The 15839-nt window shown below is 32.4% G+C and overlaps 1 long non-coding RNA gene across 1 annotated transcript; it reads right to left on the bottom strand.

Annotated features, from left to right (window-relative positions):
- Positions 1-26: 26 nt before the first annotated feature.
- On the bottom strand, positions 27-1490 carry LOC127707820 (uncharacterized). Its single transcript, XR_007985026.1, has 2 exons — positions 1341-1490; positions 27-559 (listed from the first exon to the last, which is right to left on the bottom strand). It is a non-coding gene; the product is annotated as an uncharacterized LOC127707820 (long non-coding RNA).
- Between the last annotated feature and the right edge of the window lie 14349 nt (positions 1491-15839).

Genomic DNA, 15839 nt, shown 5'->3' with positions numbered 1-15839 from the left:
ATTCCAGAACGGGTGGACGGAAAAGAAACGTTCAGACAGTTTTATTTCCCATTAGATCCCACGATTAAAGGTGTAAATACAATAAAGTTGCTGAGTATTTAACAAATAAACAAAATGATTGCTTACATGAGCGAAAAAAAAAATGACAACGCATAAACTATTGATACAACGAATTATTACAAAATGTACGCAAACAGGAAGACAGTCCTTTGAACTACGATAATATCAAATTAGTTGTTAATTTTTTTTTAATATACAAACTGTTGACATAAGATAGTTTATGTTTTAAGCTGATCATAACAATGATTTGACTATAGTTGTTACTTTGATGCGTTCTTTTCACATACAAAAGACATTTTAAAAAGACTCACGCGATCATACCAATTTCCATATTTTCTATTGATGATGTAGATGACACAATCTGCATTGGTTAATGTCTTTGTCATGTCATCTGGCTCGGCCGCTCCCCAATTATTATACGATATAACGTCTCCTGTAACCCATCGAAATGTTCCTTCCTTTTCTCTGTCACTCGCACCAATCCACCACTGTGAAGTATCTGAAGATAGATAAATTGAGAGTTAACTGTGATAGGAATATGTAAAGAATGAAATAACGAAAGTGCAAATTTCAAAGTATATTACAAATTTATGTACGAGTTACCTATGGAAAATTTCTCTAGAACAATACATGGTAATAAGCTATAAATGTCTAAAATTGGAAAATGAACCTTTGTATGAATAAACGTCCTCTAAGTTTACATTCTGGAGCGATTTATAAAATTCCTTTTATATTATTTACTTAACATTATATGTACGAACAATTGCTGCGTACATTGCCTTATTTTGATTAAGTAAGCTTTCTTGTGTTTAGATAAACAAAAATATAACCAGACACATATTTAAGCATTTTCAAACCCACAAACAAATCGAGTAGTTGTTTTTACATGCGATTTTTTTTTCTTCAGTTATACTCCATTGTAAGATGAACTGTAACGCTTTCATTTGGAAATCTTCATTAAATTCATTGTTTTAAATTTTCTAGTATAGAATACACTATGTTACATACGTTTCTATGTTGGTTGGCGTTTGTTTTTGTTGCAGTTCAGTTTTTCTGCTGTTCCGATGTTTTCTTCTTATAGTTGATGTGTTTCTCTCGGATTTAGTTTGTTACCCGGATTTGTTTTCGCTTAATCGATTGATGACTATTGAACAGCGGTATACTACTATGCTATGGGTAGAGACAATTATTCTTTATTAAATGTAGGATAGCATGGTCTATCATGTGGATTAGGATTTGAACCTCGTCGTCGTTACAAAGTATAATAGACATATACGTACCATATAATAATTTAACATACGTTAAAAACATTTTGTCTTTGCTTTCAGTATTTAAAACAATTAAGCGTCCTCCATCTTTTACACATTGTTTCTGTGCTTCCATCCACGACTGGGGGTCTTCATATAACTTTATACTACTGTTTAACCCAAATATATTACTTCCTGAATAAGAAATTAAAGGAAAATTTCATTTAACGATCTTCAATCAATTATCATTGATATTGTCGTATTTATAAATTAATTGTATACAAAACTTTGAATTTTTCAAAAAACTAAAGACATTCCACCCCAGGAGTAGATTACCTTATATGTTTCGCAATAGTTTTCCCTCTCTGCTCTTCAACTTCGTACTCAATTTGGCCTTTTAAATTGTTTTGATTCGAGTCTTATGTAGACAAAACGCACGTCTGGCGAACACAGTTATAAGCCTGGTATCTTTGATGAGTTATTTTCTTTAGAAAACTATTAAATATAAACTCAAAGTCATATTTTTCAGAAAAAAGTAAGTAATGATAAAACAAAAGGGCGAACAAACAAGTCAGTCGATGTTCATTCCTTGTAACATCAAACGTAACAATTTCTGAAACTGTGAAAACTAATGTACCTTACGAAGCTCATTAGATCGGTTGAAGTTACGGAATGTTTCGATAAAAAATTAAAACAACACCTTATAAATTTCATGCGTCCGAAACGCTTATTGTGTTATCAGAATTTTGTCTCAATGACGTTTCCCCACATCTCCTTTTATTTAAATGAAAAATATGAGGACTACCGATTCTAAGTAGACCGAAAGTATTCGTTGATACGGAATTCTTGGAGCCAAATCCAATTTTTTTTCTTTTTACGAAATCAAAGTTGGATTGAACTCCAGTGCCTCGGTAAGTCAGTACTTGTCCAATAAATGACACTACCAATTACATAACAATTCAGAACATATGCATTTCCTGACCCTTAATCATGACGGAATATATAAGTTTGATTATTTGGCCTGTTTAACTTTTTTTGATTCGAGCGTCACTGATGAGTCTTTTGTAGACGAAACGCGCGTCTGGCGCAAATACAAAATTTCAATCCTGGTATCTATGATGAGTTCATTTGAAATAAAAATTAATAACTATTTTACGAAAGAGGATAAACAGGACTATGATCGATGTAAATATGATCGATGTAAATATGATCGGTGTAAATAATATCGATGTAAATAAACAAACATCTCAATCAACAACACAGAAATCTAAAGAAAATACACAGTATGTTACCAATATAATGAATCATAGTGACTTCAGCAGGTAACCTAGTTAAAGATTTTAGTAAATGTGATCATTTTTTGGAAGGGTATCGTTCATATTTTTTGTACTTGTGTATCTGTTTTACATAATAAACTTATGAAAGCTTTAAAAAAGAGTTTTCTTGCACCCTTAAACCTCTTATATCTTTTTGAATCAGGTCAGAATAAATTTAATTTGATAATGTTACTCTTTGACTTTACCTCAAAGGAGTCTTTTAATTGGTGAATTGAGAAAGGTTCAAAGAATACTTATCCATGGACAGGTTGACCTGGAATTTTACACCAATTAGACAGATAGTTTAACTATTTATGCTTACCTGCATCATTTTCAACTTTAGAAATACGGTGGTCATTAATCTTTGAAGCGAAAAATACTATAACACCGGACAATACACTCCCACAACAAAGGCCAACAAGAAGCCACATAAAATACTGTCTGTTTGAATGATGCTTTCCATGTGTGGTTGTACTTTGGTTAAATTTTAAGTCATCATAGGTTGATTTATCACCTTTGTTAAGATTTAAGGCTTCGTATAAGTTAAGTTTGTTAGGTGATGATATGTCTTTCATACGGTTTCCAAATTCTAAATCATTTACTTCTGCCACAGAATTATATGATTCGTAATCCATAATTATTGCTGGAGAAGAATACCATGAAATGACCACACATAATTTGCACTGGGTAAAACCTCCGGAAGAAATGAACATCAAAATGATGACTTGTTTGATCCACTTAGAAATACGCTTACTGTGATACTTGAGTTGAGTCATATACTAATATAAAATATGTGTTAATATTCAAGATAATAAGTAGTAGTTTTTACGGTTTTACTTCCAAAATATTGTTTTTCGTTTTTTCACATGTGTTCATAATTTACTATTGCCATTTTTGTCTCCCCTGCGACGAAAGTCGCAGAATGCGAGACATAGGGATTACAATCCGGCGGTGACGGAGACGGCTTTAACTATTTGTTCAAAGCTTTATAGTTCTAAAGGTAGAAGACCGGAATGCTTCATACCTTGTATACAGATACCTTATGTTACGAAGTTTCTGTGTCATATGTCCATTGTCCTTGACCTCATTTTTATGTTTCAGGGACTGCTTGTAAATTTCTTTTTTGTCAAGTGAAATATTCACTTATTATGAGTAATATAATAACTATATTTGGTATATGGGTTCCTTGCAACGTCTTCATGTCCGTCAGGTAGAGTTACCTGACCTCGACCTCATTTCATGGATCAGTGATTAAGGTTGAAGTTACGTGGTCAAGTCCGTATTTCATAAAGTACAAGCATTAGGTCAACTATATTTGGTGTATGGAATGATTGTAAGGTGTGCATGTCCTACTGACAGGTTTCATCTTTTGGTTACTTCATGTTCATAGAACATTGATAATGTTAAGTAGTTTATGTGATACTTGTAGTAAAACCTATATGTTACAGACTTTAAACATGAATTCAATGATAAGTAACACAGGCGAGAAATTTCTGCGTGTGCACTCTAGTTAAAAGTATAATTTCCATGATAATGCTCTTGCTTTAGAGGCGTTTAATTGATACCAATTCTAACATTGAATACTTTCACCACGTTTTTAGTTAGGATGTTTTAATTATTTCGTAAAATGGTATTTATAAAAAGTTAGAAATGATTAAATAAAGTCGACTCTCGTTATATCGAGGTCAGCCGGACCAGAGAAATATTTGAGCTACCCGTAGTTCGACTCAAACGATTACAGGAAGTTTGATAGACCAACTCTTGCTTAGCTTGGTAAGGCTAATTAAAATAAATCCAAATGAATATGGGTAGGGGATCGATATTCTGGTCTGAGATCGATGGATCTATATGTGATTGTCTTTTATCATTATAATAAAATTATATAATTTTTTGTGTCTTATTTATTTCTGTATACAGTTATAATTTTTTCGTGTGGTTTTTAGCCTAGATAGTAATTTCCAATCAATCTCAGCGTGATTCAAAGTTAACAAAATTTTTCATTCTCGTATACAAGATATTTTACAAAATATTTTGATTTCTTTTCATTTTCTTTTATTTCAATCTTTTTCTGCAAGAAAAAAAAAACCAAAAAATAAACGAAAGACGCCGATTGAGTAGTATTGAGTTGATCACAAAACCAAGCTCATTAATGTATGATTACGGTTAATTGTTTTTTTTACATTTTAAATAATTCTTCATAAAATGTATCACTTATCATTTATCATGGTGATCAAATATAATCTTAGGAAGACACACGTTGAAAAAGAATGTCATAAATCAATACAGTGGTCAGTGACCAGAAAATTATACGTGTATTGTCAGATGAACTCTTCAATCCATTTAAACCCCCGAGGTCATGTTTTGACATATGTGTATTTATAGTTCGAGATAAATAATGCAATTTGAATGCTTTTGTTAACCTTTGTGACCGTAAATTTGGTTCGGGTAAACCGAAATTTCGACTCATCAGGAGTCGAAATACATATATTGATATGAGACTAAGTTCGGGACCATGGGAAAACTTCGACTCATCCGAAATTTCGAGTCAACCGAGTTCGAGACAACGAGAGTTAGCTGTAGTTATACGGGTACATAACAAGAGAAAAGATTTCTGGCGTCTGATCGACAGCAATACCCACGTCTCCTTATTCTTTTCCTGTCCGATCGACAGAAATACCCACATCTCCATATTCTTTTCCTGTCCGATCGACAGCAATACCCACGTTTCCATATTCTTATCATGTGCGATCGACAGCAATACCCACGTCTCCATATTTTTCCTGTCCGATCGACAGCAATACCCATGTCATCATATTTTTATCAAGTCCGATTGACAGCAATATCCATGGCTCCATATTATCCTGTCCGATCGACGGCAATACACATTTCCATATTCTTATCCCAATGTTTTTATAATGTCCTTATAGATCTATAAGTTCAAAATATTATCAAAATGTATCATAAAGTTTGAATCTCATTGATTATCAACTAATGAAAATAAATGATCTGCAAAGAAATCATAGGACTTGTTGAAAAGAAAAAAGATTTTGGACTAAAATTTTTATAAAATAGTTTTTTCATAGTTTTTAGGTGCTTTTTAGTCATAAAGCTCTTCAACTGTTTCGGTTCTTATCCATCCTTGGCTTCCAAATATTCGGCTTCAATCGTTCTTGATGAAGATAAATCAAGAAAAGCGCTTCGGACGCATGAAATTAATAACGTGTTGTTTTCATTTGTTTCATATTACTCGATATGTGGTAAATAAAAAGAATATTTCCCTCCATGGAAAGTCTTCTACATGGAATACTGTAAATTCAGAAATTATTGCGATGTTTTTATTATTGCGAAAAATGCGACAGGGTTATAATCGCAATAATTTAAACTCGCATTTTGAAATTTTTTATATGAATTGAACAGGATTTTTCTCAATATCGCAAAAATTAAAACCGCATTTAAGTCTAAAAAGACAAAATCGCAATAATAAATGCACGCAAAAATTTCTGAATTTACAGTATATAGTATTTCATCTATGGCTTACCTGAAGTTAAAATGTCATAGTGCAAATTTCATTATATTTGGGATGGGGGTAATATCTTATAATAAATATTTCTATGGCTAACCTGCAGCTAGATATAATATATTTGGTGAGTGGAATGGAGGTAATATTTCATCTATGGCTTTGCTGTAGTTATATGTGACAGTTAACATTTCATCATACTTGGAATGGGGGTAATATTTCACCCATAGTTATATTTGATAGTACAATTTCGATTGAACTTGTATTGGGGCAATATATTCTTCCATTGCTAGCCAGTAGCTAGATGTGATATCATATTTAGTGAATGGGATAGATGTAACATTTTATCCATGGCTTACCTATACTTATATGTGACAGTGCACTTTTCATCAAACTTGGGATGGGGTAGTATGTAAACTCATCATAGATATCTGGATTAAAATTTTGCACACCAGACGCGCGTATTGTCTATGAAAGACTCATCAGTGACCCTCGAATCAAAATAGTTAAATAGGCCAAACAAAGGACGAATAATCCTTGGCCTACTTGCAGTTACGTGTGATAGTACAAATGGCATCATTTGTATAATCGTATATATGTATACTTGACATAATAATATAACATGACGCTCATGTGGCTACTAAACTTTTGATTTTTTTTATAGCAGTTTTCAATTCTAGTTGATTTGATTGACATTTTGTCATTTTTCATAACAGAAAACATCGTATTAGATGTATAATATATTCCCAAGCTTGTTTGTTTAGACACCTGTCTTGTTTACAATATTTTATCCTTTTTGTCATAAGTGATCCTTCAAGTTAATGCCATTTGTACAATGTGGTGTAATGCAGTTATTTCATCAGGTTGATTGATTTGTTTCATTTTGCTTTATTTATGGTTGTTTTTGCTACTTTTTGATGTAGTATTATAATCAGTATTTAACTGTCATATTTCCTCATAAATGTCTCTCTATGAAACATTTTGTTTATATAAATCCGCATCCGGGAATATACCAGTATTTTGTTTTCTTATATAGTTACGTACACAAAAACTGTATTTTTCAAGTATTTTCCCGAAAAAAAAAGATTTTTAAGGGGATCTTTCTAGAATTTCTTTCTGATTTAAGTGTACTGCTTTGTAAAAATACGAAGTGATTAATTCTGTCAAGGATAAATTGTGACTTACAGTAAATAAGACATATATTTTAATATATGGTAAAGAAAAGATAATACAAAGAGTTATTAATTCTAGTGACGTTTGCAGCTTTTTAGAAAATCCGTCATAATTCTAACTACCTAACGACTTTTATAGAAAAAATACAATTTACCAATAGTTCTTATAAGATGGGGAAATGGATATTGAACACACAGCGTGCTTCATTAACTTATCATTAGGAGGACCATGTTTTCCAATCTGAACAAAAATGAACCTGCTTCGCACAGTGCTGCTTACATGACAGATATCAAACGCTTTAGGACGTCTTATATAGGCTCATTTTTAAAAACAACTCAGATAAACAAAAACGGTATTGATGATTACCAATCTTCTAATACCGTGTATTTATTCATAAACTGTTAAACGCTGTTTTATAGCTGACTAAGCGGTATCGGTTTTGCTCATTGTTGAAGGTCGTACGGTGACCTATAGTTGTTAACGTCTATGTCATTTGGTTTCTTGTGGAGAGTTGTCTCGTTGGCAATCATACCACATCTTCTTATTTTTATATTTACATTGTATTTCATACAATACATAGCTTCATATACATTGTAATAAAAGAGTATAGTTTTTATCTCGCCTGAATGCGAGACATAAGGATTACAATACGGTTGCGGCGACAGCGGCGTAAACTATTTGTAGAAAGCTTTATAACTCAGATGGTAGAATACCTTGGTTCTTCATACCATGTATACAGATGCCTTATGCTATGAATATTTTGTCTGTTATATGTCCATTATCCTTGACCTCAATTCCATGGTTAATTTTGCGTAGTTTGATCCTTTTCTCAGATACTGTAAGTAATAGGTCAACATTGGATGTATGAGATGATTGTAAGTTTGACTGACTGGGTTCATCTAACCTTGACCTCATTTAATCATTGGTCAATTTTTCGTTTTCCTGGTTAAGTCTGTTTCTTAGATACTATAATTAATAGGTTAACTATATTTGGTGCACAGAATGATTGTACGATATACATGTCTGTATCCCATGTATCAGCTTGCCTTCACCTTATTGTCATGGTTTGGTCTGTTTCATTGATACTATAAACAATAGATCAACTATATTTTGTATATGGAATGATTGTAAGCTATTTTGCAGGATTTGTCTGATCTTGACCTAATTTTTTATGGATCATTGATAATATTACGGGTATGTGATACTTGTAGTAAAACCTTATCCTTAAGACTTTTAACATAAAAGTAATCATGGTCAATTAAGCAGGCGAGACATTGTAACTTCACCAGGGAAAGTTGATTTGAGCGTTCCTGAAGATTAAGAAAAGCGCTGCGGATGCATCAAATTTATAAAATGTTATTTTCATTCATGAATTTATATATTCATTTCCCTATACTGATTGTAAAGATTGTTCTCAATCTTTCATACAATACCTTTAGTCTCTAGATATTTATTCTTTTCAATAGTTGAAATACTTTTGCCAGGTTTCAAAATAAAATTTTGTATTTGTCAATTTCCTAACTAGATCACGAATAATCTGATATCACGATTCAAGCCACGTATCATGCTTAAATGAACCAATGGCATATAAAACAATATACATATAAATAAATAAATAATGTCAACAGATTTGTAGTTTTGTGTCTTTTCAATATAATAAAATGTTTTTTAAATTTTCAACGTCTTTTTTGTCCAATAACATCACTGTATTATCGGTTCGTCTCTTTTTGTCTTTCTTTCTGTATACTCTTCTGTTCTTTTCTCTTTCTGTGTCCTCTTCTGCACTTTTCTCTTTTTGTGTCCTCTTCTGCTCTTTTCTTCCTTTTCTTCCAATCTTTTTGTGTGTCTTGAGTTACCTGTTTTTCATTCTTAAGTTCATTCTTAGTTTGGTCTAAATCTGTTTCACAGAAACTTTCTTTCAATTGACTTTTTTTTTCTTCCTGACAGAACATGTTCCCATCTTCTTTTGTAACTGAAACATTTACAGTTTCTTCGATAACTGGAACATTTTCACTTTCTTCTGTTACTGGAACATTCACAATTTCTTCTGTAATAATTACATTTTCTTCTGTAACATTTACATGTTCTTCTGTAACATTTACAATTTCTTCTGTAATATTAACGTTTTCTTCTGTAGCATTAACATTTTCTTCTGTAACATTAACAGTTTCTTCTGTAATATTAACGTTTTCTTCTGTAACATTTACAATTTCTTCTGTAACATTAACGTTTTCTTCTGTAACATTAACATTTTCTTCTGTAACATTAACAGTTTCTTCTGTAACATTAACGTTTTCTTCTGTACCATTTACATTTTCTTCTGTAATTTGTTGCAACAGTTCAGGCAACATCTGGACATCGACCTTGTCCGTCTGTGTACCCTTATACCTTGCACTTGTAATATTTCCTATGCATACATGCATGTCCTGCGTACTTGCTACCATGGGTTTTCTGTCATCTTCATTACCAGCTCTACCATTGAATCTCTGGTTGACAGGAAATCACTTCTTTCCGCTTCTTTGTCAATGATAAACCCATTTACTCCTTTACTCCGACTCTGACTACTCCATCAGTTTGTCTCTTAGTCTCACATTCAATCCACTGACCATTAACCTGTAAGCCTTGCTTAGGATTGATTGTGATGTTCATTTCATCAATTATGTCACAACCTAATAACACGGTATCTCCAATGGGTGCTACATAAACTGGCCATTTGAAGGTTTCACTTTCCAAACTAACTTCCACCTCTGTAATCCCTCTTGTTGTCAAGTTCTTCCGGCCTCAGCAAACTACCAAATTTCTTGCCAGTCAGTAGTTCAATAGCAATACTCTGGTCTGGCAATCCTCTAAGCAAATACTCCACACTCAGTGTACTGTGTATTGCTGTGTCAATTGTGGGGAAAGACTTCCTGACTAACATCTCGACCCTTGAAGCATACTCTTAGATTGTCTCTTAATTTTGCTTTCTCAAAGTATGGAGCTCTTGTCTGTAAGTTTCAGGATACCCATGGTCTCCGAATCTATTGGACATAGCTGCACAAAGTACTGAATATGTTATCTTTGTCTCTGGTGTAAGGAATGAAGCATAGACCATTGCTTCATCCTTGAGGGGGGCTGTAACCAGTTCTATGGCCTTGGTTGATGGGGTCTATTTGTTCATTTCCGCTATCATTTCAAATTGCATCACATATGCGTTATATGGATCCTTTCCGTTATAGAATAGCACTCTCGTTCTGCGTCCATTATCATTAAATCTTGGAACTTCTGATGTATTGATATACTGTGGTCCACTGGGATGCTGCATTGGTAACAAGTTTGGCTCTGTGATTGGTTGCTCAATTGGTTGATATTGTTGGAAATTTCTATTTGGAACTGGATACTGTGAAAAATTACTGTTCGAGGCTTGAATCTATATATATCGGCTATTCTTTACTGTATTTTGCGAATAGTTACTTCTTTGCATTGTATTATGAGGATAGGTGTTGCTCACAATTGACTATGAGTATACAAGTTCTTGTTAAGAACTGGATTCTGTGAAATATTGCTGCTACCAATATCCTGGTTTACATGGCTATGGGTACCAGCATATACATTCGGCTCTATATACTCTGTTGACTGGGTAATTGTGTTGACCAGATTTTGATTAGGGTTATTTTGACTTGAACTTGGTATAGGCAGGCTGTTTTGTTGGGCTGTTCGCTTTAATTCAAAATTTTCATTTTTACGGCATCTAATTGTCTTCTTAATTGTATGAGCTCATCACTATCAGAGTTTGATCTTGAAATTAAAGCGCCATTACTTCTACTTTGGGTTGGAACCAGGAACGGATTGGAGTTATTCTCAATTTCTTGACTTATAGCAGGTAAGTTGACAAATTGATCTATTGTACGAGAACTTCGACCAGTCAAAGGAGCTATCTCCCTTTCTCCCTTATAAATTGAAGTAGGCAATATATTTGGGTACTTATTTATTGTCTCCCCTTGATTAAAGTCCGGGACAAATCTTGCAGTAAAATGATCATGAGAGTTTCTAAGATCCCCTGAAAAATGAGCCTCAATATTCACAGATGATAAAGCATGGTTGGGAAATGCTAAACTTGGTGGGTTTATTCCAGTTCCTCTTCCCTTTTCTAAAGACATTGATCCCGTAGACACAATAGGTTGTCTATTTCTCAAATTATACATCTTAATTTTGACTGCTAAATGGAATCAAGAGTTTCGATTTACCAATTAACTTGGATTAAATTTTATCCTTGTTAATCTTGTACTTTTTCAGAATTATTCAACTTAGATTACTTTTTATCCTTGTTAAAATTGATAAAGAATTTCCTATGTCCTTACTTTTAAATCACCATTTAAATTATGAATCTATCCTTTCTTTGTGAAAAAGACTGTATAAGTTACAAATTTGAAATAGACTATAGACGTTCAACTTTGACCTTATTGAAATACAACTACAACTTAACTTTAAATTTATTCTTGTTGTAAAAACTTTATCTTGTGAAATGTACTATTTAATTTACAACTTCGAAAGAGACTTTAAATTTTACAACTAGTCCCTATTACAACTCCTCAATTTAAAACTCAAATTGGATTACAGTTTATCCTTGTTGAATATAGTATTCAATATTAATATAGCTCAACTTGGATTTTATTTTATCCTTGTTGAAATTTGACTTAAGATATTTTTCTATTTTAACATTCAACTTAGATTAGAATTTATCTTTGTTGATGTATACCCCATAACTATTTTATTTCAACTTGAATTAAAATTTATCCTTGTTGACATAGATTTTGATTAACTATATTATTTCTTTTCAACTTGGATTTATATTTATCCTTGTTGATATATATTTAAAATCAATAAATATTTTCCTTCAAGTTGGATTAGAATTTATCCTTGTTGAATTTAAAATTACTTAAATATATACTTAATTAATCTCACCAACTGTACTTTTCTTTTTTTACACCTTTTGTTGAAGTGTCCTTTTTTATTAAGTTCAGTTTTTTAAGTGTATAAACAGATATGGACAGTAACAATTTAAAAATATTTTTACTTATTAATTGCGTGCCTAAAAACAATATTCACGTAGATTCTTAAAATTTTCTTTATAAAAACTAATTTCGCTGCCACCTGTGTAAAGATTGTTCTCAATCTTTCTTACAATACCTTTAGTCTCTAGATATTTATTCTATTCAATAGTTGAAATACCTTTGCCAGGTTTTCTAAATAAAACAACAACTAAACTAATATTTCAAGAAATAGAAATTATTATTATAACTATAAATTACTACAAAGAATGAAAGTAAAATATGTTTAACGGGTTTCTGTGATTTTCGTGCGTGTAGTATTTACCTATTAAGTTTCTGTAAAGATGAGTTCAAATTCGTTTTGCCGGTCCGAAATCCCCTTTTTATAGTTCTTAGCACGCCTTATCCTTGCGTGTAAGAAAATAGGTCGCTACCGGTCAAGGTTAATCATATAAATCACTGTAAATACATACGTAAATATTGGATTATAAAGAAAGCAAGCATGATTTCATACGTCTCGACACTGATTTATCAATATTAAGTATGTAAATACAAGTAACTAAAGAAATGTAGGATATATAACAAGCTAGAAAACAAAGATGTTATTCGAATACCACATGTTGGCGGAATTTCGTAACGCTAAATCGGCAACAGTCAAATTTTCCGGGAACGACGTCACGTTTAAACCTTGGTATTGCCGCGTTACTTAACGCTCACAACACTGATGATAACAGAATACTTTATCAAAATATTAGTTTAATAGTAATATTTATATTCCTTATGTCTAAAGGCATGAAAAATTATGTACTCAACTATGTCTTAATTCAGGACTAATAGAAACTAACAGCTATGCTCAGGTAAATAACACAATGAAATTCATACTCGTCGCTGCCTTCTGAATAAAATGAATTAATATAATGAAATGAGATATATGTTCCTTGCTGTGTTTTGTAGCGTAATCGTTTGGGTCGAGTATGTTATAGTTCCTGATGAAGGAAAATCTAGAAAAGCGCATCGGACGCATGAAAACCAATATTTACGATCTAACAAATGCAAATTTAGATTAACTACATCAGTAAACCAATTTTGATCTGAAACAGTCTTTTTGATCTGAACACCTCTTAAAAGTATGAACAATATATATTTAAATCTTTTTCAGACTTTCCGTCAATTTTCAGATCTATCAACTGCGGTTAAAGCAGAACAGGTCAGACAACTCACTTGCAGTCAATTAAGATCTGTTCAGTCTATGTTCAGACTGTTCAGTAGATATTATGTACCAGTGTGTCTTTCTATGTTATGATGTTACACTATTGTTTCAGGTAAGGGTGAAGGTTGACGCCTGTTAAAACGTTTAAACCCGTTGCATTTGTTGGCACCTGTCCTAAGTCAGGAACCTGATGTTCAGTGGTTGTCGTTTGTTGATGTGGTTCATAAGTGTTTCTCGTTTCTCCTTTTTTATATAGATTAGACCGTTGGTTTTCATGTTTGAATGGTTTTTCACTCGTCATTTTTGAGGCCCTTTATAGCTTTCTGTTTAGTGTGAGCCAAGGCTCCGTGTTGAAGGCCGTACTTTGACCTATAATGATTTACTTTTACAAATTGTGACTTGGATGGAGAGTTGTTTCATTTGCACTCATACCACATCTTCTTATATCTGTATACATAATCATCATACTGAAAAACTACTGAACTGTACTGAATTGACTGCAAGCCAATTTCGATTCGATCGCCATTATGAGTCTTTTTTATACTAAATGCGCGTCTGGCCTTCGAATTGGAAACCTGGCATTGTTGGTGAGTTTTTCTATGCCGTAATTTCTAATATAAGAGTGCACAATTATGACGTCATAATGACATCCTTGCTTTTGTAATGCATCAGAATTTGTTAATTTTATTGTAGTCTATCAATTTTACATATCTTTTCGTATAACGTTTATTGTTATCATAAAAGTTTAGGGCAAAAGTTTAATTTTCGGGAACCTACTTGTTTCTAAGGACCCAATCACTTTTGGTCCTTGTTGAATGTCATAGGGTAACTTGTATTGACCATCAAACACCATCTATTCTATATAGAAAGAAGTGACAACAGCAAGTACTTATGTTCTTTACTCGCAAATTTATTTGGAACATACCAACCAATAAACCAATAAATAATAAAGAGACAGAAACACATTGACCAAACGAAAAAACACAAAGTTCCTCAAAACACTACACAGCAATTGAAAGACTATTCAGCATCGTAAACGCACCAAAATCCTGCTTGAACTTAGTCGTTCCTGAAGAGTTATCGGTGCTTGCTTCATTAGTGTCACTCGTGTTGCTCATGACCATCTGGTGAAAATTCGCATTCAACCATGTCGTAAAAGGAGAATGACATTTTGACTTCGACAAATTGAACATATCCATGACAAATGGAAGATCTATGCGATAAATGGAACATATCTGCAAAAAATGGAACACATCATTGGTCATCAGTAACAAAGCTATGACTCATTATCATGATCTTGTCCGCAAAACTTTCGAAGAGATGGCTTTAACTTATAAAGTTTAAAATGAATAAGAATATTTTGACTCAAAGAACTACTGCGCATTTAGATGTTATTTCTTTAAAGTTACATCCTATGTTGGTGAACTACACAAACAGTTGAGAAAGGTTAATTAATACATCAGCTGTGTATTAGACAATTGCTACCGCATTCTTTTTCATTTAAACAATCCCGATAATCAAATATACATCAATGTATTTATGCATATATAAACATCAGCATTCCATTGTCTGATTTCCTCATTTATGTCTCTCCGTAAAAAGAAAATTTGCATGAATCTGCATTCGGTATTAATTCTAGGAAATGCTTTATAATTAAATACAGAAGAAAAGTATTTTTCAATGATTTGCCATAAAAAAAAAAAACAATTCAAGGTGTTTTTGTCTTTTCAGAAATAATTAACGGTTGTAGTGAGTCGTTGAAGTGATTAATGTTATGCAGGAGATATATTTTTTGTAACGTACAGTAAATAAGTAGTATTATATTAAATGCGGAAAAGAAAACTTTTAAAGAGTAAAGAACTCTAGTAACGTCTTCATATATTCCCAATGGAACTCCATGAGGTATTAGTAAATACATGAATGCTAAACGTCCAGTGGACATTCAACCGTCGAAAGGAGGGATATATTTTAAAATGTGAAAACAAATATGAACCTTCTTTATGATGTTTGTATACAAAACTGACCTCTAATGTTCTAGGACTTCTCATATAAATAAAATAGTTTCATTAATTTGATATTGATATGCAAACACTGTGACAGTGGATGAATTCATGAATTGTTTTAAGGTGTAACCAAACGATTTATCTCATGCAATATGCAGCTTAATACATTATAATGAATATAATAGTTTTTAGAATAAGACTTATTTATTTCAATAATGGTATACGCATTGAACCATTACCTACTAGGATTTCAAAACCCTCAAGCAAAGCTGACCTTAAGTGG

Source organism: Mytilus californianus, unplaced genomic scaffold (genome assembly GCF_021869535.1).
Source record: "Mytilus californianus isolate M0D057914Y unplaced genomic scaffold, xbMytCali1.0.p SCAF_7, whole genome shotgun sequence".
In the NCBI taxonomy this organism is placed as follows: domain Eukaryota; kingdom Metazoa; phylum Mollusca; class Bivalvia; order Mytilida; family Mytilidae; genus Mytilus; species Mytilus californianus.
Note: the sequence above shows the minus strand (reverse complement) of the source record. Positions and strands in the feature narration are given on the sequence as shown.